A 27,380-nucleotide genomic window follows, 5' to 3' on the forward strand; every position below is an offset into this window, starting at 1 on the left:
ATTTCATCTTGAAGGACAATCAGGTGTTTTTCAACTGTTTATTTTCTTGCTGACCTCACATCAACCCAGTCTGAGCTTCCGTGCATCATTTTGTTGCTACTGATAGTTCCAATGCAGTTTTATCTGAAGCAATATTTAACATCCTTTTCAGTTCCTCATGTTTTTCCATGGCTACATATTGATTCTTCAAAAAGTCTTTTAGAATTGCAACTTCTATACATGCCTTTTCTGCCTGCTGTTTTGCCTGGCTGTACATCTGATTGCATTTTCCCAACTGCTGCTTTGATTTGCCAACTGTGGAACTGAGGTCATTATTTCCTCCTGATACCTTTGTGCCATCTCTGAAACTTGTTTGTTTGTCTCTGAAATTTGATCATTCAGGTCTCCAATGGCTTGGTTTGTTGAATACTTCAGTTTATCATGCACTTTCAAAGGTATATACTCAGCTTGAATCTTGCACCTCAAATCTTCCAATTCAGCTGTGATGCAAACATTTTCCTGCAGAACAGCTTAATTTACTTCTTGCATTTTTGCTTCTTTTGGGGTTTCCTCAGAAAGCTTTCCTTCATTCATATTCACTTCTGCTCACTCCATACTGCCCTCTGCTGTTACAGTTTGGGTACTGTATCAGCATTTTCAAAAAGCTGCATTTTTAAATTTTTCAGCTGCTTCTCAGCCATTTCTTTCTTTTGCACTGAATTCTTCAACTCATGCATTTCATTGCACTTACATTTTTTTATTCATTCATTGGATGTGGACATCGCTGGTCAGGCCAGCATTTATTACCCATTCTTAATTGCTCTTGTTCACAGGGCATTTCAGAGTGAATCGCGTTGCATGTAGGTCTGGAGCCACATGGCCAGACCAGGTAAGGACCGCAGATTTCCTTCCCTAAAATAAATTAATGAACCAGATGGGTTTTTATGATAATCGGCAATGGTTTCATGGTCATCATTAGACTTTTAATTCCAGATTTATACTGAATCTAATTCCACCATCTGCTGTGGTGGATTCAAACTCGGGTCCCAGGGCATTACCCTGGGTCACTGGATTACCAGTCCAGTGATAATCCCAATGGTTGGCAACCATCTTGTGGTTTACTTGAATATTGTCTCCCTCGCTCTGGGGTCTTCTGTTATACACTGTGCTTTATTTGGGGTTTGCTAGACATTATTCTAGGTCTGCACTGTCCACAACTTGGAGTCGAAACTATCTGTCAAAGCCTTGTAACATCTCACTAAGTGTTGCCGAGTATTGATCTATACATTGGCTATGGAGAACTTCACCCACAAATGAAACAAACATGTATCAAAACTTGTCAATTTGTACCTCTTCTGATTCTTTATTTAATGCTGTCATTCCCTTGTAAACTAAAAATCCTCTTCTCCAAGACTCCCACTCTTGGGTCTGGTTTGCGCACTTCCTTATCCAAAATGGTTCTGGCTTTTCTAATTTTCTGCCCATGGCTGTTTCGTTTTTGTATTAGTTGCAGCTTTAAACATCATTGCTCCTTGAAGGCAGTTAACAATTTTATAAACTCAGCCTGTCTGCAGCCTGTCGGTTCTCGCTATCTGAGTTTCCTGGGTTTTTCTGGGTTTGGCATGTGATCATGGGCTTTTAAAAAACTTTTTCAAACTTTGAAACAGTAGAAATTTGCCCCTCCAACCCACTAAACTCGATCTCAGAGCGACTCTTGTTTTTTTTTTTCGCTCTGTGGGCTGTTCCCTACTCTGCCGTTTTACTTCTGCAGCTTCTTTTAGCTGCGCTCTGGCTGCTGAGCCCTGAGACTGCTGCCGATTCTACAATATAAGTACAGGTTCCTTTTTGTGGTTTTGCTCACCTGTCTTGTGACCTGACCAGGTTTCTTCACTCTGCGTCACTCAGGGTCTTGCTATGGACCTCCACTCACTCTGGTGGATTCTTCAACTTCCAAGTCTGTAATGAAGCTTCTTCAACTGTTTTTTCAATTTTTCTTATTAGGCTCACATCTCTCTGGTCAGGCTTCAGCTGCTTTTAGTTTTTCACGTCTTGGGATTCTGTTCTGGGGTCATCATTTAAGTGCTACCTTTCATACCACCACTGATCACCATGTTGTGTTATGGGTTCATTGGTGTCTCATTGATGAGATCCTGAGACTGTTTAAACATGAATCATTTATTGGTAACCCTTAACTATGTACTTGATGCTGCAGCTATGTAGGTTCCTTCTAGACTGTTCTCAAAATCTATTACCATTTGACTCTATACATCATACCATGGACAGTGCTATTCTCCAGTCCCACATTAACCTTTGCTCTGCCAAGTGCCTTTACTTCTTTACTTTATAATGGCATGCAAGCACACACAGCAGCTTGTTGCAGTCAAGGCAGGCAACATGTAAAGTTGGTGCAAGCTCCCCATTTACCTGATTGTCACATTGGTCTGAGTTGCCTGAGCACTCGGGGGGGGGGGGGTTGCTGCACAACACTCACTGATATCATATGGTGCTGCCAGATTGTTTTTCCTAAAGGTAGCCTGCCTCTCTTAAAGGGGATCAGTGGAAGGTTGTTGCTGCTGGCTGCCTGGACTGGTTGCATGTAGGAACTGCATGAATGGAGCAGCATGGAGCAGAGAGGACTCCTGGTTTATGGATGCTGTCTTGGAGAAATTAGTAATGGAGGTGGACAGGAAGACTGAGGCCCTGTTTCCAAAGGGGCCAGAAGGCCCTCAAGGAACACTTTCTAAAAGGAATGGAAGCAGGTGGCCAAGGATGTCAATTCCCAAAGGTTGGCCTCAAGGTTCTGGTAACAGTGCCACAAAAAGCATAGTCACTTCACACAGATGATCAAGGTCAGTGAATGCATCTTCACATGACATCTCTTACCCTCTGCTCCACCAACCTCTCACACTGTTCAATGTATCACAGCTCCATCACTCACCCATTAGCAGTCCTTGGCACTCAGGACTCATGCTTAACATCCAGATGCTCCACCTCACCCTCCAATGATATTAGCCTACAGCATCTGCTTACCTCCAGCTATTCAGCTGTGACAGGCATCACTCAAACACAGTAACATGCAATCACTGCCTTTCTACTTTCCCTTTTGCAGGACAAGGTTGTGCCTGCAACTCCTGAACCCTACAAAAGAAATGGCTTTCCACATCAAAAGGCTGACTCCAACAGAGCCTGTGGCGTCCCTGAAAATATCAAGGATGATGGTATGTTCCTGCCTTGTGCCCCTTCTCAACTTGCCGGCCTGTTATCCGGCATGATAAGCAAGCTGCAGATGTTGTGACTACGGATCTCTTGTTTTCCACTTCATCCCTCCGTCCCTCACCTTCCGCAAACTTCACCTTCTGATTTTCTGATTTAACACGCTCAAGAATTCCACCCAGCCACAGCACCCTCAGGGGGAAGAAAGAGAACAACACCACAGACCCCGTCACTTCATCTGACACTTGCTGCCCGCTGGCTCAAAACCTGGCACTGCACGTAACTTAGAGTTTAGCGTTCTGTTGAGATCTGCACATGGTGAATCAATCAATGGGCACAAGTGGGCTGCAGCCAGGTCAGGGGGAAAGCACAGTTTCTTTGGCAGTTCACCAGGAGGTGAGGTCTCAGACCATTTCGCCATCAGGGGCACAGATGAGGACCTCAATGGGGCAGCATACCGAGAGGAGAGTGGTGATGAGGATGCACACCAAGATGCTGGGGTGCTTTGACAAGCCTGCTACACAGCCTCCTGCCACTGTCACGGAACCTGGATCCGACTTGGCAGAGGATGTTGTGCAGAGCTAACCCACTCCGCAGCCTCAGCTCCACCTTGCTGTCACATTGCAGACCCATAGGCACGGCCACTGCAGCACCCACTCCTGTTACAGCCTTTGGCCGGAACCTTCCGGGCTCACCAGCAGCAGGAAGCTCGGCGGGCGGGGGAGCTTAATTTGGTGTGAGGCCAAAAATCAGTTTCCTGATGGTGGGATGAACTTTCCTAATTCTGTTCTCAGGACTTTAAAGGCGGGTTGAGCTTCCCGATGAACAATGTCAGGAAGTCCTTTTGCATGCATCAGCATTAAGAGGCCAGCTCGCCAGAATGGAGTGCCCCCGGCAAATTAAGTTCCCTCCCAGCGAGATATTGGAACATTCACATGTATGACTGCATATAAGTGATGTGCCCCTGGCGGCATTGACTGCTTCCACGGCTTTGAAGTCAGTAGACGCTGCTTTGGCCTCCTTGGGGGCCCCTCAGAAATAACAGCCTCTTGACTGAGTTCGGGTGCCGTTGATTAAGCTGTACATAGGAAAGCTAAAGGTGGGGGAGGGGTGGGAGGAGGGTGGAGTCAAAGAACGACAGGGGAGGGAGGACCAGCAGGGAAGGGTGGGAAGCTGTCTGAGGGAGGAAGACAGACTGTCCGGGACAGAGAGGGAGGCAGCGAGGGAATGTGCGTCTGCAGGAATGTGGAATGGAGGGAAGGGCCTTGCTTCCTGTCTCTGGGGGGGTCCTGTGGTTGGGTGGACGGGAGGAGGGAGGGGGTTTCTGGGCAGGGTTGGTGGTAGAGATATGGTCCTAGCAGGTGGGGTCAGTGCTGTCTACGGTGGGTTCCTGGGGGTTGAACTGAAGATACTGGGCAGCGGAGGGAACAGTCACAGTGAAAGAGGGCAGTTGGATGCAATAGGGTGGCAGGTCCAGGGTAATTGGTGGGTAGCTGAAGGTTTCATGAGGGTGGGGCCATGAAAAGCACAAACCAGGTGGCTCAGGAAACAGGAGTGGTCAGGGTCAGGGTGGACATATGGATGGTAACAGGTTTAGGCTCACAGGGGAGAGAAGGCAAGTGGACTGTGATAGCTATAGGTTCATGGCTAACTTGGGAGGTTCAAGGGCGACAGAGGGGAGAGGAACAGCTATATTGGGTGGGTCAAGGATGATGAAAGGACACGGAGAGGGTAGAAGGTGGTGGAGCATGTCTGGAAAGTTACATGCACTAGTTTTCAAGGCTCTTCTTCACAACACAATTGCTTTGTACATGTGAGTCCTCAAAATGGGAGGAGGGTCTTTTTGGGTGGGTGGAGTTAAAGATAAGCACAATTGTCTGTCTAAAGGAACACCCTAATGACCATGAGGCAAGTGGATGAGAACCGTGCTCAGTTGTGTTCTCCACTCTGTGATGAAGCCCACACGGCAGAAGGTTTGCTCCCTGACTCAGGGGTCTCATAACACCATGATCCCAGGAAGTTCGGGAGCTGCAGTAATCTTGCCTCATGCGATAATCCCCCAGTACCTGGAATAAGTCTGATGAACCTTGGTTGCAAGCCCTTCATGCAAGGTCAGGAGACAAACAGGACAATATTCCAGGTGAGCTCTCATGAAGGCTGCAGTCAACTGCACCAGACCTCTTTAATTCTACACTCTATCCATCTTACACTCAATGGCAACTTGGCAGTTGTCTCCTTAATTGCAGGCTGTACCTGCATGCCTGCATGTTTATTCACGGTTGCTTTTGAACAAAGATAACCAGGTCCGTTTGGCCATCCACACTTCTTGTTATCCCACCACCTAGGAAGGACTCTCATTTGCTATTCCTTAGGCCGCAGTGGAGACCCCTCATCCTTTTGACCCTCATACTCCATCTGCCATGTTCCTGGCAATTCACTTTCCATGGAGGCAGCCAAGTGCTCGCATGCCAGAGCCATGACACAGACAGAATGTGGATGGACTCCTCCAGCCTCAGTCCAGCCTGTGCATGGCCCTGGCATCTCTGCTTGGTGGTCCCCTTCCTGCCTCTGCATCTCCATCAGGTCTTTTATGGCTGAGTCCAGAGCCATGGGGCTAAGCAGGGGCCTGGTCTCTGTCAGAGACCTCGTCTGTCACTTCCTCTGCCAGCTGTGGACCCGTGTGTGTGAAACACTCACTAGGTTGTGACCCCAAGCCTAGTCTAGAACATGAACCTATCCAAGTGAATGCTGTGATGGTGCATCCTCTGAGGCTGCTGAGGTATCACCCTCAGAGCTGGGGTTGGGGCTGGTTCTATGGCTGGTCTCCTTTGTGGGCCTCCCCTTTTTCTTGTTGGTACCTGGAATGGAGAAAAGAAAGATTTGTTAGATGCCTAAGTAGGCTCCCTTATTAAAGCAATGCCTCACTCAGTTATTACAGCCTCACTGCCTTCGAGGGAGAGTCCTTTCTCACCTTCAGTGCAGGCACGGTCCTGATCCTCCCTGGCTAGCTTGGTGGCCTCCTCCTCGAAAGAGGTGAGGATGCTGATGTTGGGCAGGCCACCTCCTGCTCCCTCCTGTTATGTATGTTCTTGTCCTTCAGAGAGACAGAAGGATTGATTGTCATCCCAATGGGTGCATGAGCAGTTCGTGAGCATGAATGTCTGTGGCAGCTCCTGAGACCTCCCCAGTAAGTAACAAACAAGAAGAATGCCCTGCAACTTAAGGAGGAATGAGAGCACAAAATGGCTGGCACACATTCAGTGCACATGTCCCATCTGCTGTTGAGCCCTGCAACCCAAACTCCTGTCTGACATCTCTCTGCACTTACACACTTACACTGCCTGACGCCCTTAAGGGTTTCAGTTTTCAGTAAGTAGACGATGCCACTTACCAAGGTGGAACGCAGCAGATTGTTCATCCTCTTCTTGCACTGCTGGGCAGCTCTTTAGTGGGCCCCACAGGTGCTAACCTGCCACGGTCAGACAGGAGGGCCTCCTGGTGCCATTCCCCGGAAACAGCACCTCCCACCTTTCCTGAACAGCCTGGAGGAGAACCAGCAGGGAAGCTTCGCTGAACTGTGGGGCCACATGTGTCTGCTCTGGGACATACCGCCTGTGCTGTGGAGAATCCAGAGCTCCTGGCTTACAGTGAGTTAATGGCTGTCTGGGTGTGTTACGCATTCGTGTTGACTTTTGGTTCCCTGATGTTGGTGATAATCACACTTTAAGCTTGGAAAGATAAGAGCTCTTTATGTTTAATATTTGCCATGCTGCTTTGTACAAAAGAAGGACTGGTTTGAACTGGTTCTTTTAGACATCAGATCTAGTACAGCTATGAAAAGTGGACCCCTGGAACACTTATACATAACAACTAGTTCCTAGCTAATTAGTTGCTAGATCTTTACCGATATTTACAGATAAAACAACGATATGTAACAGGGTGCCCTTTAAATATTGCACCTGGATCTTTGACCCCATGAGGTAATGGCAGGCACAGTGACTTCCTGTCTGCCCATGCTACAAGAAAGAGCAAGACCCTCTTTGATGCAAATATAATGAGCTGGGCAGTGGAAGATCCTGGATGGTCAGCCATCTCACCCCCTCCACACAGCGGAAATCACTCTCATTTTCACACCTGCCACCGCACTTAGAATCCAGAATGGAAGATTCTGGCTTTTGTGTGGACAGGCCTCCAGGTCCTTTTCCCTCCACATGAGGATGCAGCAGCACCCTAAAATCCCGGAACATGCAGCATTATTTCCAAAAAAACACTCCACAGTGCTTCTCGAAACTTTGCAATAGCAGAAGTTATTCAAAATTACTTTACTTGCAATTTGGGTGCCTGGCCCTTTAAATAATGCTGGTGTTGGGTCCCTCTTGCAGCTGAGTGCAGCTTCTTTGGTGAGTGACAAGCGAATGCATTGATTGGACCTGCATGGTTGAAGTTTGCAAATATTATGTCACATCAGCTGACATACCACTTGAGCTGTACCAGAAGTGGCTAGTGGCCCTGTACAGCCTACTCAGAGGGCCTCCGGTTTCTATTGTGTTGTATCCAGTAGCACTACAAATCCAAATTTTGCACCCATTGTCTTTTAATGCAGGCATTCCAGCTTTTTTATTTATGAAAAGGTAGAATATTGCCTTCTTCCATTAAGTATGAATCACTTCCCCAAGCATTCTTCCATCAGCATTGAGGAGGAGGGAAGATACCCTTCTGGAGATCTGATAAACATACAGTGATGTAATCATAAAATTAAAAAACATAGGATTTCATTGAAATTTCAGCACATAAAGAAACTGTTTGGCCCAACCAATCCGTGCTGGTGTTTATCCTGCACACAAGCAGGGAGTGTTACCCTGTCAGAGGTACCACTCTTTGGATGGCACATTAAATGAGGCCCTGTCTGCCCTGTCAGGTGGATGTAAAAGACTCCATGGCACTATATCTCAGACAACAACAAAAAACCCAGATTATCTATCATTACACATTGCTGTGGTGGGAGTTTGCTGTGCACAATTTGACATTTCTTATGTTAGAACAGTGACTATGCTTCAAAATTAGCTGTAAAGAGCTTTGGAACATCCTGAGGGGTTGTGAAAGGTGCTATATAAATGCAAGTCTTCTTTCTTTTTTCCTTTCTTTTTTCTGTACCTATACCCCTTTACTATACTTGCTTTCAACTACCTATCTCGTCCATTTTTAAGCAATGGCATGGTCCCTCTTTCATTTGTAGTACATTCTACAACCTAACACCCTTCTGAAGAATTTCTCCTGCTCTCTGTCTTAAATTTATACATTCGTCTCATATTGAAGTCACATTGCTATAGAACAACCCTGACCAATTCTGTCCAATTCCTTCATAAACATGCTATCAAATCATGCCATAATCTCCTATATTTAATGAAAACAGCTCCAATTTCTCGAATCTTTCTCCACCCAGACCATTGCACGGAAAGAAACTAGTGCTAAAAGAAGATACAGACCAACATGCTCATTATCTAGTAGTTAGCATGGCTGCACTGAAAAATTCTGCCTTTCCAAAGGGTTCTGATCATGACAAAACCTAAAATGGTATCAAGGTTTTAACTGGTGTGCAGGTTATCTTCTCAAGTTGCTTTTGCCTTTTGAGTGTGTTTTTGTTTTCTGCCTAAGATATTAAGTACATTGCATCTATTTCAGTCGCTGAGTGCAACACAATTTTGATATGTCATCACTCAAACCAAAAAATAACTTAGATAATGACAACATTTAATATCATCTGGAATTCATCTATTGAAACCTAACTACAAGTTTGCATCAATGAAAGTTGCTTAATTAGTATTTACCATGAATTGTTTTACTCCTGCCAAGTCTGCATTTAAAATTTCCCATGGGTCTTTCCAAACTTAGGGAATAAAAATACGTGGGATCCAGTGTTCTGGTAATGTCGTGGTTAAGAAGCTTCCTTGTGACCACAAGTTTGAGTTGTAGGGCTCACTCCTAGTTGAACCCAGCACCCACGCATGTCATAAATGTTTATTCTCATTCACATTGCATCCTATGGATTAGGACGGAGAAAATGGTATTATTTACTGGGCCCACCAGCGTGTGCCCACAAAAGAAATTGCAGCCCTGGAGATGTTTTCAGGCCTGCAACTCCCACTTTCCCTGATGAAAATAATTAGGAAAGGTTAAAACGTCTTAAATGGATGAATATTGGGAAATATAAGAGATTAGGTGCTTTTCCAGTCCACTGTTAGACCACTGTACTTGCTAGAACCGCTGAACCAATGTTGTTATTTTAGCTTATATACTCTTGAGAAGTTACTAATTTTCACTTCATTAGCAATGGCGACTATACCTAATTATATAAATGATACTGGCTAGCTGGGGATGTTTAAAAAAGCAATCATTTTAGTGGGGATTTAGATGATATTTTAAACAAGGACAATGTTGTATAATCTGAATTATATAATTGAGATCTGAACTTCAAGATCGGTTTACAGCCTTCAAATCATTTCCCCTGTATCTTTGTTTTCCTTAAATATAATTCCAGGCATTGTGTTATATTTTTATTTAATTTGAGGCTATTTTCATGCCACAAGAAGTATCAATATCCAACCCTCTGCACACCCAATGGTATTGATGGGTGTGACATTTACTCAAAGGGCTGATAATTATGAGATTATTACTGAAAGCTCAAGAACAATGCCCTGAAATTGATTACTGGAGAATTCAGAAATCAGTTAATGGAACAATTTGATCACCAGACCATTCCCAGAATAAATACTCCTTAACTAGGCACTAGGTCACAATGCTCATTTGGAGAGCTGGTGCAGACACGATGGGCCGAATGGCCTCTTCTATGCTGTTAAAATTCTGAGATTCTGAAAATTAAACTTGCATTTTCATTTTCATTAATCTAACTGTATTTTCAGCCAGGCAGAACAGGATAGTCAACAGGATTACAAGATCCATGTGATAATGCATTATTGCAAATCTAACAAATACTTGAATAGCTCATTTTGTTTTTTTAGTCTTTTTTAACCAATTATTTTCCTTCCTCTAGTGAAGCCATTGGCCTTTTGCTGGGACTTAGTTTAACAGTACCAGTAGTCTTTTGTCAGCTTAGAATCATAGAGTCATACAGTCATAGAGGTCCACAGCACAGAAAAAGACCCTTCGGCCCATCGGTTCTGCGCCAGTCAAACAAGTACCTAACCATTCTAATCCCATTTTCCAGCACTAGGTCCATGGCCTTGTATGCCATGGCATCGCAAGTGTACATCCAAATACTTCTTAAATGTTATGAGGGCACCTGTCTCTACCACCCTTTCAGGCTGTGAGTTCCAGATTCCCACCACCCTCTTGGTGAAAAAATTCTTCCTCACATATCCTCTAAACCTCCTGCCCCTTACCTTAAATCTATGCCCCCATTGTTATTGATCCCTCCACCAAGGGAAAAAGTTCCTTCCTGTCTACCCTATCTATGCCCCTCATAATTTTATACTCCTCAATCATGTGCTCCAGGGAAAATAACCCCAGTCTATCCAATCTTTCCTCATAACTAAAACTCTCCAGCCTAGGCAACATCCTGGTAAATCTCCTCTGCACTCTCTCTAGTGCAATCACATCCTTCCCAGAATGCAGATTCCAGAATTGCACACAATACTCTAGCTGTGGCCTAACTAGCATTTTATATAGTTCCAGCATAACCTCCCTGCTCATATATTCCATGCCTCAGCTAATAAAGGCAAGTATTCCATATTAACCACCTTATCTACCTGTCCCGCTACCTTAAGGGACCGGTGGACATCCACACCAAAGTCCTTCTGATCCTCAGTACTTCCCAGGGTCCTACCATTCATTATGTATTCCCATGCCTTGTTTGTCCTGCCCAAGTGCATCACCTCACACTTATCTGCATTAAATTCCATTTGCCACTGATCAACCTATCTGACCAGCCCGTCCATATCCTCCTGTAATCTAAGGCTATCCTCCTCACTGTTTACCACACCATCAATTTTCATGTCATCTGCGAACTTGCTAATCAACCCTCCTACATTCAAGTCTAAATCGTTTCTATATACCACAAACAGCAAGGGACCCAACACCTATCCCTGTGGAACCCCAATGGACACAGGCATCCAGTCACAAAAACATCCCTCAACCATCACCCTCTGCTTCCTGCCACTCAGCCAATTCTGGATCAAATTTGCCAATTTGCCTTGGATCCCATGGGCTCTTACCTTCGTTATCAGTCTCCCATGTGGGACCTTATCAAAGGCCTTGCTGAAGTCTAAGTAGACTACATCAAATGCATTGCCCTCATCTACACATCTGGTCACCCCTTCGAAAAATTCAATCAAATTGGTCAGACATGACCTTCCCTGAACAAAACCATGCTGACTGTCCTTGATTTATCCATCTCTCCAAGTGTAGATTAATTCTGTTGCTCAGAATTGCTTCCAAGATTTTCCCCACCACTGGGGTTAGACGGACTGGCCTATAGTCGCCTTCCTCCCTTCTTGAATAATGGTACCACATTGGCTGTCCTCCAGTCCTCTGGCACCTCTCCTGTGGCTGGAGAGATATTGAAAATTATTGATAGAGCCCCTGCTACCTCCTCCCTTGCCTCACTCAACAGCCTGGGATACATTCCATCCGGGCCTGGAGATTTATTTACTTTTAAGCCTGCCAGACCACTTAGAACCTCCTCTCTTTCTATGCTAATTTCTTTAATTATATCACAGTCCTTCTGCCTGATTTCCATACCCACATCATCCCTCTCATTTGTGAACATCGACACAAAGTATTCATTTAGAACCCTACCTACGTCTTCCAGCTCCACACACAAATTACCACTATGGCCTTTAATAGGCCCTACTCTTTCCCTAATTATCCTCTTACTCTTAATGTATGTGTAAAATTACTTTGGATTTTCCTTTATTTACCTGCCAATGTTTTTTCATACCCACTTTTTGCTCTCCTAATTTCCTTTTTAAGTTCTCCCCTACACATTCTATATTCTTTTCAGGCTTCCGCTGTTTTGAGCCCTCGGTATCTGTCATAAGCCTCCCTTTTTCTCTTTATCCAATCCTGTATATCCCTCAACATCCAGAGTTCCCTGGATTTGTTGGTGCCGCCCTTTGTCTTTACTGGAATATGTTTGCCCTGTACTCTCCCTATTTCCTTCTTGAATAAGTCCCACTTCTCTGACGCAGATTTATCTAAAAGTAGCTGCTCCCAGTCCACTCTGGCCAAATCATATCTGATCTTATTAAAATTGGCCTTCCTCCAATTTGGAAAGCTGATTTCTGGCCCATCCTTGTCCTTTTCCATAACAACCTTGAATCTAACGGAGTTATGCTCACTATCTGTAAAATGCTCCCCCACTGATTCCTCTACCACTTGGCCGGCTTCATTCCCTAAAATTAAGTCCAGGACCGCCCCCTCTCTTTTAGGACCTTCTACGTACTGGTTTTAAAAGCTCACCTGGATGCATTTTAAGAATTCCACTCCCTCTAAACCTATCACACTATGACTAACCCAGTTAATGTTGGGGAAGTTGAAATCCCCCACTATTACTACCCTATTTTTTTACACTTCTCTGAAATTTGCTTACAAATTTCTCTACACTTTAAAAAAAAATCATCCATGGAACGTGGGTGTTGCTGGTTAGGCCAGTATTTATTGCCTATCCCTAATTGCCCTTGAGAGGGTGGCGAGGGGTGCCTTCTTCAACCACCACAATACTATTCAGGAGGGAGTTCCAGGATTTTGACCCATCGACAGTGAAGGAATGGTGATATATTTCCAAATCAGGATGGTGAGTGGAACTTGCAGGTGGTGGTGTTCCCATAAGTCTGCTGCCCTTGTCCTTCTAGATGATAGCAGTCGTGGTTTTCGAAGGTGCTGTCTAAGGAGCTTTGGTGAGTTTCAGCACTGCATCTGGTAGATGGTACACACTGCTGTCACTGTGCATCGGTGGTAGAGGGAATGAATGTTTGTGGATGGGGTACTAACTATGCGGGCTGCTTTGTCCTTGGTGGTGTCAAACTTTTTGAGTGTTGTTGGAGCTGCACGCATCCAGGCAAGTTGAGATTATTCCACCACACTCCTGACCATTATTAAAAATCATTCAGGGGATGTGGGCATCGCTGGCTAGGCTAGCATTTATTGCCCATCCCTAATTGCCATTGTTTAACCACATTGCTGTAGGTTTGGAGTCACATGTAGGCCAGGTAAGGTAAGGACAGCAGATTTCCTTCTCTAAAGGACATTAGTGAACTAGATGGGTTTTTACAACAATTTACATCGGTTTCGTGGTCAGACTTTTAATTCCACGTTAGACTTTTAGAGAAACATTTTCCCACCATTTTAGGTGGGTGGTCCAAGTAAGGCCCACCCAGCATGATGTTCGCCCCCTGTACGGGCGAGGTGGGGGGGGGGGGGTGTTGGTGGGGGTGATTCCCTCAGCCGGGAGTCCATTCTTTCGCACGTGCGTGTAAAAGAGCGCACAGATCTCCCTGAGGCAGCACTTTGCCGACTCTGATTCAAAAGTTGAAATAAAGGTAATGAAAAAATTTTCCTGCCATTTCCCCTCATGTGACACTGTCACATGAGTTGGGACATGTCCATAACTTTTATTTAAGGATTTGGTAAAAATTTAAAGACCCTCATGAAACCTCATCCTGCCCTTGGATGAGGTTTCATGCTTTGCCTGAGGCCTGCCTGGACTCCCGGCCTGCCCACCAACCTTAACGTCGGAAGGGCAGGTCCATCAATCAGATTAATTCGTTTTTTAAATGGCCATAATAGGCCATTGATAGTTTGGCGGGCACGCAGCTGGATGGGCAGCATGCCCGCCGAACTGAAAACCTAAATGACATGGGATGACATCAGGACATGTGCTCAATGTATCCCCACATCAGTGAGCAGGCCCCACCCCCGCTTGCCAACCAGAAGATGCTGGCCTTCATTCCAAATTTTTATTGAATTCAAATTCCACCATCTGCCATGGTGGGATTTGAACCTAGGCCCCCAAAACTTTACCTAGGTTTCTGGATTACTTGACCAGCAACAATACCATTACACCATCACCTCCCCTAAATTGAATTTCACCAGCTGTCATGGTGGGATTTGAACCCATGCCCCCAGAGCATTACCCTGAGTCTCATGATTACTAATCCAGTGATTTTACCACTACACCAACATCATCCCCAAGTTTACCTAAGGGACCATTATAAAATCCTGAACCTAAAATGAATGTTAGTAATCTAATCAACTGGAGGAGATAACAGAAAATAATTTTGCTCTGTCCTCATCAAATGTCTACATGTAACACACTCCTGGCAGTGGTTGTTGGATACTAAGCATGAGCAGGAATTTTGATCAATCTTCTCTTTAACCCAGAGATCCTACCACCACAAGCTAAAATTAGCTAACTCAGCACTGACCAGGTGAAACTGGGCCTTCCTAATCTGCTTGGTTCACAGGCTAGCTGAGCTATTGGGTTACTTCAGAAAACTGATTTAAATTAAAGTTTTTTTTAACGGGATCCAAAATAATGGTATTTTGACAGTGGCTGTTCGAATTTCTTCCTAAACTTTACTAAATTACCATCTATGCACCCACAAGCTAACATCTGCCTCAAAGGAAAGCTCAGAATGATGAAATGTGAATGAGATAACTAAATGAGATATCAGAATTCCTGGGATGACTGTGGTCTACTCATTCTTTCAAACACAACTCCAAAGGGGCACAATAAAAAATAAAAAACAAAAAACAAAAATCTAGAGGCTGCTCATAGTTGTAACATAATTACATAAATCTCTCAATTCTCTGGCTGCATCTCTTTTATAAATTTAATTTTTAATACTCTTGATTAAAGCAGAGTTTCTTAGTCCTTCATGTAGAGGTTGAATGTAGGCAGTCTAATGTCGCAAGGATGATTAATAAGGATAGTCCATCATTGCTGCTTACGGTGCCAATGGCATGCACTTACTTTGCAACATGATGGACGACAGCTCAGTAACTCTCCTACCTTTGCAAAAAGCCTCTGTATTAAAGATCACACCCATTTTATTCTTGGGCCTGAGCTGATCACAAAATTACTCACCCAACAGATGTTTCATGTTGGCCTAACACAGGAGCACAATCTCCTTCCAATTTTTTTTATAGCTCTCAGGGCATTTATCATTTCAACATCATTTATTTTCATGTTCAAATGTCCATTTATTGTTCAGCATTTGAAAAAAAGCATTAGAAATGCTTTTTTTTCATGAATTCTGCAAGTAGTCTTTTTTGACATTGTTTAATGAATCAATGCGGACAAATTGGTTGCATTTTCCTTAACTTTATTGCAGTATTCCATGCTTGAAGCTTATGGTTCCAATATAAACATTACCTGAACAGTAAAAATGTTTTCAGTTGGTTTCCCCCTACATCTGCTTTAAATTTGTCTTTCTTGGCACTGAGGACCACATCTATACTGAATCACAGAGTAAATTGACTGGATACAGAAATTTGAAGAACTTTATATTTACTAAACCCAGTGGAAAGATTAAATGTCATGTTTCCATGATATGGAAAATGAGGAGTGTACACTAAATTGTAAAGTGCAGCATTTTAATTCCCCCACTTCTTTCATTGCAGTAACAGCAAAAGACTGAAAACTTTCATTTTATGGAAGTTAAGTCAACTTGGTGTACGTTAAAACCACCCGGGTTTGAAATATTTTCCATGAAGAAGGTTATCTTAAAAATACTGTAATATAGCAAGTTTATTCATAAAGATTAAGGAGGCCATTCAGCTTATCCACCTTAAACTTCCACTGAACCAATAGCCAAGATCACGTGGTGTTAATGATGGTGAAATTGTCAGCGCTCACTGTTGGTATTCCACTGAAACTGACAGCGACTTCTGGAGATTGCGTATGTGCAGGTTAATGTGGAAACCCAGAAGTTGCTGTCAGTGAGTATAGTTCCTCCATAGGGTGAGCTATAGAGGTTCCCACAGACTGCAATCTCCAGTGCAAGCATAATTTGATGAAAACTACTGTTAGTCTCACTGCGTAAGATCTTGCAGTGGGTATACCTTGTTGAATGAGGTGTGACTGAGCTTTTAATGGTGTACTAACTTTATAATGTGTTAAACATCTTCATTGGTGAAACTAATTTTACATTTGTGGAATGCCAACTTTCCCAATCATGACAAAAATTACCACATATTTTAACTAAATAATTTTCTTTAAGTTTGAAACAAAAACAGAAAACGCTGGAAAAACCCAGCAGGTCTGACAGCATCTGTGGAGAGATGCTGTTAGACCTGATGAGTTTTCCACCATGTTCTCTTTTTGTTTCAGATTTCCAGCATCCGCAGTATTTTGCTTTTTTCTTTAAAGTTTGTTTATGCTTAATTTAGATGCTATTTTAATCTCATCATAATCATTTATTTCACTACGTGAAAAGCTAACTTAAAAGTGAAGGATATTAATTGATTTTAACTTCCTGGTTTGCTGTGTGTGTGAAAAATTCAATCTGATTGGCTGTTTACCAGTTTAAACATAGGAACATAAGAACAGGAGGAGGCCATTCAGCCCCTCAAGTCTGCTCCACCATTTAACTGGGCCATGGCTGATCGTCTACCTCAATGCCATCTTCCCGCACTACCCTCGAATCCTTTGATGTCATTGGTATCTAGTACTCTATTGACATCTGTTTGCTGGCATCACTGCTGCTGCATGCCAGGAGGTCCCTTTGATGGAGGTAGATTTAAATAACTGACAGGAAAGGGGAAAACCAAGTAACAGATCTTTGTGGGCAGCTTTCTTCACAGCTGGCTGCAAAATCTGACCTAAGTTTGTCCATTAAGCCATCTAACAATCCCTTGAATGATTTAGACATGGCAAGCTCCATGCACTTCAATTTTTATTTTTTAGGAATTGTGAATCTGCCCAGCCCATATTATGACTTCATTGAACTGTTATCTTGATGTCCTTAACAATTGTTTTACCACAAATTCTTTAGCCGGTATAATAATTTCACTTATGACAAGCGATAAAGTGTTTCAGCACAGATGAAGTCCTCTGAAGCCTTATACCACAGTCGTTTCATTTATAGAGCCATAGGAGTTTACAGCAGAGACCATTTGACCATTCACATGTACACCAGCTCTTTTCTAGATCAATTCAAAGGCATCCCTACTCCCAGTTGGAAACTGATAACCCATCATCACTGATTTCCTAACCAGAAGATATAGCCCTTTCTTATTCACTTAGTTGAAAACCATTAATGGCTTTAAAAATGCTAGTAAATTTCCTCTTAGCCTCTCTGCTGCAGTGAAAATATTCCTATTTTCTAAAATTATCTCTTTATTTAACTATAGTTAAATCTTTTGGCATTATCCTGATGAATTTATGCTGTAGAGTCTAGGTCAGGACAGTCTAAAGCTTTATCCCATTAATTCTGAACTTTGTAGAATTGCTTCTGTTTATTATTTGATCAAGTAAGAGGATTCCAACATGCATTTTCTTTGATAAATATATTGCATTTTAAAAAGTGATCAATCTTAAAACAAGTTTGGAAACAATTGAACCCGAAGGTTCTTTCATTTATAGGTATATTATAGAGTGCGGGTGATAGTAATTTAGACACTCTCATTTAAACGCTGCAATTGTTCTATTGCTGCTATCCCTTAAAGGCATATTACAACAGGAATCTAGGCTCAAAATCTGATTCAAACTAATACAATAAATGGTTTCATTCCATGCAGAAAAACCGCCCAATTTAGTTCTAACTGGCAACCTCATTCAGAGGGGAGGCAGAAAGGCTGGTGTGAGAAATGGAAAAATGTCACATTCACACAGCGAATTTTCTTCAGAGGCTGGACTGAGAGCTTAATACCGACACTGAATGCAAAGTGTATTGTTCAGCAATAGAGTCCTGACATCCATTATTTTGGTCAGTGCAAAATGAGCAAAAAATAAATTAAAAAAGAAGTGATTTTCATAAACCTTGAAATCATAAAATCTACCTGACCGATCTGTGTCGAGCCAAAGCTGTATGAGATGCTCTCTCCAAGTAGATCTCACACCACCTGGTTCCAGTATGTTCTGAAATTATATCAGCTCGGTCCACATTTATGCTGCTGCTTTTATGTTGATACACAGCTAAAATCATCACCCATTGAACTGAAGATAGCACTCAGAGTAAATTTCCACCTGAAATTGTATTGCATTTCAGAAAGTTAGGTTAATGATTTTAATGGAAAACGGCTGATGAGAAATAACATGAACAGAGTGGGGAACAATGTACCTTTTAATGGTGGCATTGTGGTATTGTCATTGGACTAATATTTCAGGGATCCGGGGTCTGAATTTTTCAGGCGGTGGGTGGGCACGGCATGAGCGGGCAGGGGTGCCGCCCGCGATTGGTCCCGCGCTGTCATTGTACGCGGGCGGGCTAATTAAGGCCCGCCCAGCATAAGGCATGAGCAGTAGCGCTCAGTGCTATCAGTATGGGCAGGGAGAGGAGGGAGAGTCGGGGCCAGCGCTCTTTCGCACATGCGCATGAAAGAGCGCTTCAATCTCCCTGAGGCATGGAGCTGCCTCAGGGAGATTGAAGGACTTCTGAAAATATTAAATAAAAGGTTTAAAAAACTACTTAAACATGTCCCCTCATGTGACTGTGTGAGATGGGGCATGTTTTTATATTTATGAAAATTTATTTATTTATTTAATAAAAGCTTCAGGAAAACTCATCCCGCTCGTGGACGAGGTTTCCTTAAAAACTTGAAAGCCGCTTGGCCTTTTTGCCTGTGCGCTAACCTTAAGGTTGGATGGGCAGCGTTTACAATAACCTTAATTAGATCCTTAATGGCCTTAATAGGACGTTTACATATCGGTGGCTGCACAGCCAACTCCGACGCGCATCCGCCGAACGAGACAGCACGATGATGTTGGGACACACGGCCGATGTCATCGCACGTCATTTTATGTATCGGCGTGTCAGGTCCACCCCCGCATGCCGACTGAAAAATCCTGCCCAGGGTAACGCTCTGGGGACCAGGGTTCAAATCCCACCACAGCCGATAGTGAAATTTGAATTAAATAAAAACCTGGAGTTAAAAGAAGTCTGATGAAGACCATGAAACCGTTGTCGATTGTCATAAAGACGTCCCCATCTGATTCACGAATACCCTTTAGGGAAGGAAATCTGTCACCCTTACCTTGTCTGTCTGACATGTGACTCCAGACCCACTCCAGATCCCAGCAGTGTGTTGGACTCTTAAATGCCCTCTGATCAAGGGCAATTAGGGATGGGCAATAAATGCTGGCCTAGCCAGTGATGCCCACATGGCATGAGTGAATAATAAAAAAAATCACGGCTGCAATAGACCATAAATTGGGGATCTTATGGTTTTTGTTGCATGCACATATCTTAAGTTATTGTACACTTTGTCACAGGTACTCTTGGGTGAATACACCAGCACTTTAATTGGAATTGACTTTACAGCTGAATACCTGTTAGAAATAACATGCAGTTTGTTTTTGGGGTGCGGGGAAATCAAAATAGTTTGACGCCAATCTTTGTAGTGTGTCTTGAAATGAAATGTGCAAGACATATTGCTAAATTCCAAATTAATTACACCTTGCATCTTTGAGAGTCATAGTATTATGGCAAAGCAAAATGTTGGGTTAAGCACTCCAAATGTTGATTGGAGGTTAGTTTTAACTACCTTATATTTTAATCTGATCTTTAGACTGATCTTTAATGAGCTCATATATTTTTCAATTAACCAGAGTGAAAAAAAGTTGAGTACAACCTTTCAGTGTGGTACAAGGTAGTTAAAACTAACCTCTAATCAACATTTGGAGAACTTAACCCAACATTTTGCTTTGCTGTAATACTATGATTCTCAAAGATGCAAGGTGTAATTAATTTGGAATTTAGCAACTTGTTTTGCACATTTCATTTTGTTGCAGCATTGCATCTAAATAATAGTAGAAAACTTAACATGCGTGTGCACATTCTTGAGTAATCCTTGTTTGGAAGCATACCAGTAACATGAATTGTTACCTCAAACATGGATGAATAATGTGTGGCCTTTCTTTTCATTAAGTAAAGCCAAAGAGGGCTGGAGAATTGAACTTTATTTCTATTTTATACACAGAGACAGATCATAAGCCTTGCTAAGTGAGGTATAATGCAGATCAGTAGCCATGCCAGAAAATATTGCCATCTTTCTGCCAACAGCCTAAAACCCACTCTGAGAAGAGCAAACCTCCTGCAGTGAACTGGTAACAATGCCAAGTTTCAAGGCAGCTTTCATGAAGGTGAAACTGCTGAATCAAGCCCATTTCCCTTAGTTTGGAATGCACAGCAGAATTGTATGTGTGAGGCTAAATTATGCAACGCACTAAAGTGTTTGCACACATACTTTGTTGGAAAATTTGGGTCATATTCATTTCCTCAGAACCAGCAAAGGTTAGATTTTAACTTTTAAGCAAGGCCGTCGTAGGAAATTGTTTATTTTTTAACTAATTTTAAAATGCCATTAGTGCGTAGTTGAGTTGAAGCACTAATTTAAGGAACCCAATTTTCATGCTGTGGTGTATTTCTCTTGGCATTCAGTTACACTCAGTTGGTTCAACGTCTAATTTTCTTCAGCTTTATGTTCTTCATTAATATCATTTATCTGCAGGCTAATCCAGAACAAAGGACCCTTCAACCTTTTGGGCATCAAACTTTCCATAGTATTGGACTGGTTGTGAGCCCTGAGGCTTGAATCTCCAGAGAGCAGTCTATTTGGCATGGATCAAACTGTTACCAAAGTAGTGGAAAAAGAAAACACAAGTTGTTCAGGATCTACTTTGAGAATTTAGAAAAACACAAATTGAAATATTCTTATATGCCTCGAATATAATGAATTTAAAATGTCCAATTCTATGGACAGAGTTTTTTGGATGGCGGGTGTGGGCAGAGCGGGTGGGCACGGACCCATTGGGTCCGTGCTGCCATTTTATGCAGGTGGGCCAGTTAAGACTCCCATGCATGGCGGGAGGAGTTGGTTCCCCAGGACAGGAGGAGGAGCCCCCCCACCCCACATGACGAAACATGCCTGGGAGGAGGTGGTGGAGCTCCCGCGACGTGTGCAGCGCACCAGGATCCAGTGTCGCAAGTACTTCAATGACTTGATGCTCTCTGGAAGGGCCAGCAGATATTGCCCATGCCGAGGTCAGCTTGAGAGGGTGGTGAAGCAATGTGTTCTGCGCCTGCAGCATGTGGTACACTGAGACCCACATGATTGTTTTGGGGGCAGCATGGAGGAGCTGCACCTAGGCGCTGCAGGACATGTCCAAGTCAGGGTGATGACATGCAGGGAGGGGAGCTTCATAGTGGCATGGCAACGAACCATCTGCTGCCCTCTGCGCTCCACGTGCTTGCTCCTCCTTGCTCTGGAAGGATATACCGTGTGGTGCCTAATGTGATGTAGGCAGCATGTGGCCAAGGTGGGGGTCAGGGGGTGGGGAACAGGCCTAGAATCTTTGTGTGAGTGTCTGGCAGCAGCGGGATGAGGAGGCACTGGAGCCCTGATATGTCCCACTCTGGTTGGGGTGGACCGTTTGCGAAGGGAGTCCATGTACAATTTGCACAAATCAATGCCCTTCTCTCACTTTCAGGAGAACAATGCTCATAATGCTGCAGAGCGGGTGAGGACTGGCGGTGGCCAGGCACAGTTAGCCATTCTCAGCAGTTTCAGCAGGTGGCCCTGGATTTGGAGAGGCACCATGCGCCAAGGTCCACTGGTGTCGGTGAGGCTGAGGTGCCACACCAGGTATGTTTGCCCAGCAGTGAGGTCAGCATTGTTCTCCCAACAGCCATGGCAGTGCTGAATGTTCAGTGATTGAAATTTGTGACATGGCTTGACCATTGCTTATGGAAGGATGAGTGCATAATGATCCGAGGGACAGGGGTGCACTTTGTCATTCTTCCCACATTAACTGATCCCATGTCCTTGTTCTTCCTTTCAGCATCAGCAGAGCAGGGCCAGAGGAGGAGCAGCAGAGGCCCCCTCCCATGCCCTGGAGTCTCACCAACATCTCACCATCTCTGCCAGGCAGGCACCAGCGCAGATACTAACACCTCGGTGAGAGTTGGAACATTGGCTAGTGTCCCGGGGCTCTGCAGTGAGGGCACTTCACATTTGCTGGAGGAGCTGGAAGAGACAGAGAGTGTCCATATCGCCAGCAGTCGGAGGGTTGCAGGGGACCAGGCACATGCTCAGTCGGTGCCTGACGATTTGCCTCTGGAGTCATCTGCCATGCAGCAGGGGCAGGAAATGCGGCTGGGTGTGTGGGAGCATCTGGGGGAGATACATGAGGCTATGCTTGGCTTGGTCTCCGCGGTGGAGGAGTCTACGCGGACAATCGCCGAAGCAATGAGCCACATGTCCATGTGCCATGCGTCCTTCATGAAGAGAGTGGCGACTCTCATGGAGAGGCTTTTCCAGGAGACCCAGCAGGGCTTCCTTGGGGTGCACTCTGACCAGCTAGCCCTCACATCAGCAATGAGCTCAGCTGGTCAGTGCCAGTGTGGGATTTGGTCTGGGCACTAAGTTTCCCAGCTCGGTGCCCATCCATCCACAGTGAGTAGGGAGGTCCAAAGCGACCTCAGGTTGGCACAGCAGCTGCCTGTTGTCTCTGCGGGTACCTCTGAAGGCGCTCCGGTTGAGGATGGCAGCTCCTCTGCCCCTCTCCCAGTGATCATAGCATCTGGTAAGGCTGCGACGACTGGGGAGATGCCAGCTGCGGAACTGGCAGCTCACTCCTAGGCAGAGCCAGCACAGGCTCCACAGGCCAGAGGACGTCCGCCAAGGCCATCGAAGCCAACAGGACAGCAGAATCAGCAGGCTGTCTCAGCCATTCCCAGGGATAGGGCAGCTCCAAGACGTAGCACATGAATGCGTAAATATAAGGCATCTTAGGCACACTACGGATTTAACACTGGTGCTTTTGTGTTGGCCCGAGATGAGGTCTTTCTGATTTGCTTTGAATTGGAACATCCTTGTCCTTCATTAAGTTTCTTTGCCTGTGATATTAAATTCAGTCATGTGACCATGGCTGAGGATGCCTCTTTTCTTCTGCATGTGTATGGTTTCCAAAAATGTTAGGTGTGCTTTGTGGGACATTCAGCTTTATTAACAAGGCCCTTGGTAGACTTGGCACTTGGGTATCGAATATGGAGCCTACAGCCCAGGCTTGTCCTGGAGGTCCATCTGTGGTGTGCTAGCTGAAGATTCATTGGGTAAAGCCTCCTGGGTGTCTCTGCCTCCCTGCAGTATGCCCGGATCGGCATCTACCCCCTCAGCATTTCCCTGTGTGTGCTCATCCTCGGACTCACTGCTGGATTCATCATGTGCAGCCGCAGCCACTGCGTCGACGTCTTCATCGTCCGTTGCGTCCCCCCTTTCCAGCGCAAGATTGTGGAGAGCGCAGCATGCTACCACTATCACCGAGACACGTTCTGGGGGGTACTGGAGTGCGCCCCCTGAGTGGTCCAGGCATCGGAAGCGCATATTGAGAAGACCGATGGCTCTCTCCACTACAGCCCTTGTGGATATGTGGCTCCTATTGTATCGCTGCTCAGCTTCTGTTCTTGGATGGCGGAGAGGTGTCACGAGCCACCTTCTGAGGGGATAGCCCTTGTCACCCAGCAGCCATCCATCCAGCCGAGCTGGAGCACTGAAGAGCCCCGGCACCTGGGAGTGTCTGAGGATGTAGGTGTCGTGGGAGCTGCCTGGGTACGTTGCACAAATTTGTAGAATCAGCATCCTGTGATCACACACTATCTGCACGTTCATGGAGTGGAAGCCCTTCCTGTTGATGAAGGCACCGGGCTCACCTGCTGGCACCTTGATAGCCACATGTATACAGTCTATAGCACCCTGGACATGGGGGAAGCCAGCAATGGCCGCAAAGCCTCTGGCTAGTTGTGCCTGACTTACCTGGTCACAGCGGAAGTGGATGAAGGTCAATGCCCGTCTGAACAGAGCGTCTGTAACCTGCTTGACACAATTGTGGACAGCTGATTGAGAGACACCGCAAAGATCACCCACCGAGCCCTGGAAGGAGCCAGATGCATAGAAGTGAAGGGCAACTGTGACCTTCAGAGCCGCTGGCATGGATTGTCCGGCCACAAAGTTAGCGGAGATCTCAGGCCCAATCATCTGACAGATATATTGAACTGTCTCCCTTGAGAGACGGAGCCTCCTTCGGCACTGGACCTCAGACATACTGAGGTAGCTGCTTCACCGTATGTATACCCTGGCAGCAGGATAGTGGCATCTTCTGCGGCCCCTTCCGCCTTGGACTACCTCTTGGCTCTGCGCCCCTTGTGCCTGCGCCTGTACTCCCAAAGGTGGCTTCCCTGGAGGCTGAATGTGCACTCTGGTCCTCCTCCCCCTTCTGACCCTCCCTTCCTCCTCAGAGGAAGTGCCTCCAGTGGAGAGTACAACTCCCATTCCCAGGCTATGGGAAGGCTTCCTAAAACCTGCAGGTCCAAGAAAGATTCCTCACTGCAGAGTGATGACCTGAAGGTTAAGAGTCCAGAAAAAGCAGCTGGTGTGCGTTTTGAAGTATTGCAGATCACACAGGCAAGTTTCAATAACTTTGAAACATCAATATTTGACAGAGCACACTCATGACCCCAGTGACCCCTCTTATCCTGCCGGTGGAGGAGAGTTATACAAATGTGCGCTACCTGCCTGCCCGTTACGCCCATGCTCCGACCCGAAGATTGCACGGGTGCTGAAAAATCTGTGTCGATTGGTGAGTCAAGGGCCTTAAGTGGACCATTAATTAATGGCGGGGACGCAACAGATATCATCGCGCGCCCGCCCAATGAAATAGCGAGATGGCGCGCTGTGACGTTGGGACGCTCGCCCGACATCACCCTGTGTCATTTTACATGCGGACTTGTGGGGCCTGTGCCCGGCACGCTGACGGGAAAATTCTGCTCTATAACTCCACAATAATCTAGTGATATCAATCTTTCACTTTCAAGTCTTACACCTCGTGTAAATCAGTCGTATTTCAGCCATCGTGTGTTATTATAGATGCCAAACAAAACTTTTAAAAAGTATGTGACAAAGAAAGGTGAGGGGCCTTGTTCGAGGGTCCAGGGATTAACAAAATGCTGTCAATTTACAGAGACAATCACTAAGTGGCCTGATGATGTACTTAAGAGGAATTGGCAACCTCTGCCTTCAGTCGGAGTAATGTGGTCTTGTAGCCTTAAAAGGATAGGCACAATTGAAAATCTCCACCTTTGCAGCAAATGGTGGGGCATGGCTTTGGGGGGCTATTTCGGAGAAAGGGCGAAAACATGTGCTAAATGATCAATATGCTGATAAAACATGCCTGTCTGAAAGTCTGGTATTTGGACACAATTTTGTCCCTAAATGCAGATTGTCATAATTTGAATTTGCCTGGAGGTGCTAAAACAAACACCTACAGGTTTAGTGCTCAACTATTGATTGGACACAATTTTTGTGGAGCTGTCAATGTGAGCTCCACCTACGCACTTCCATTGAAGGTGTGGAGTATGCTTGCTGACACACAACATCACGTTTTAGGATGACTCAAGGACTGAGGGAGAGGGCGCACAAGTCATTGGATGTGGCATTGGAGGAGGTCCAGAGAATTAAGTATCTCCTATACCTGGATTGGATTGGGGGGAAGAGGTCCTCACCCTCCTAACCCTCTCTCTTGAAGAAGCTGAATATATGACCTCATGTCTACCTCCTCCCTCCTGCAGGGCAATGGGAACACTTAGCAAGATGCTGATGATCAAACACTCTCTTTCTGCTTGTGAATCCTATAAAGTGCCCAACAAGGTGGAGTAACAGAGCGATTATTTTTTTCAGGTGAAATCCTCAGAGAATTTCCGAAAGAAATGTTGAATGCGTGTGGGTGATATCTTGGCAAACTGCCCCAGGAAGTCTCCCAAACCTCCAGCAGCAAGCAAACAGCATAAGGTGATATACCTTTAAACAATGCTTGAAATCCTCAGCAATAACTTGTTACTCCCAATCGGCTGGTCATTGTTAGAAGAGGGTTAGCTGCCAAAATACTGTGCAGCCTCATTATCAAGCTCGCGCAGGCAATTTGAGTGGCAGTCAGTGCTTAATGATCCAGTGCTTCGTTCCAGCTATTCCTGGAGCAACGTTTACTAAGATGGTGTCTTGTGCTAAACACAGATTAAACTATTACTTCAACCAAAGGCCCTGCCTTGGTTACCCTGGAGACTCTTTAGCATGTGCCATGCATTAAAAATCTTCCCCGTAGCCCTTATATTGATGAATATTTAAATCCTTTTAAAGCCGCTTATTCCCCCAATTTATGAGCAAAACCACATAAGATCTGAAAGTTTAATAAAGAATGAAAGTAGGGAGTGTCGCATTCAGTCTTCTTACCACAAAATGGACATTTAATAAAACTGTCAGAAGAAATGAGATGTAAAACCAAAGATTATTGTATGTTTTGACAACATTAATCTTTTCCCCCATATTTTTAGTCACATTTTGACCGTTTACATTTAATGGTTTGCTTTTCTGCCATATTTATGGTTCTCTTTTGAGTTTGAAAGAAAATACAAGTAGACTATAAAGTTATTCATGGGGGTGAGGAAATTTGCTTAGAACTTCTGCCTCTCCAACACTGTAACTATACATGTAAACAAGATTACTGTCAAACTTACACTTATGTTAATGCTGGTGGAGTTGGAGAAGCTTTGAGGATATTTGCCTCCCAACAGTGGTTATAAAGATAAGTGAAATTGTAAGTTAAGCATTTGCAGATGTTCGCATTTCAGAATAGTGCCATTATATACCAGTCCCCTGGTGCTGCACTCCCTATTTAATTTCCCTTATAGTGCCATTCTCCAAAAGACACTGGTCATTTGCAAAGTCAGCAAATGCAGCAACTTTTGTAAGACCCCTCCCAAACAAATGGTGCAGATGACTATTGGAGAACCATCGATGACCATGCCTCACTTTAGCCAGGTTGCCCAGAGGAGGGAGGAACAGTAATCAGGATGTGATTCCTTTCCACATTCCTTAAACATGCATCTCCTGATTTTTGCAGTAGGAAAATCCGTGCATTCAACAAGACTGACTGGAACAAGGTTTTACGATTTGGAGTC

The sequence above is a fragment of the Carcharodon carcharias genome, chromosome 7, assembly GCF_017639515.1.
Source record: "Carcharodon carcharias isolate sCarCar2 chromosome 7, sCarCar2.pri, whole genome shotgun sequence".
NCBI classification, from domain to species: Eukaryota; Metazoa; Chordata; class Chondrichthyes; order Lamniformes; family Lamnidae; genus Carcharodon; species Carcharodon carcharias.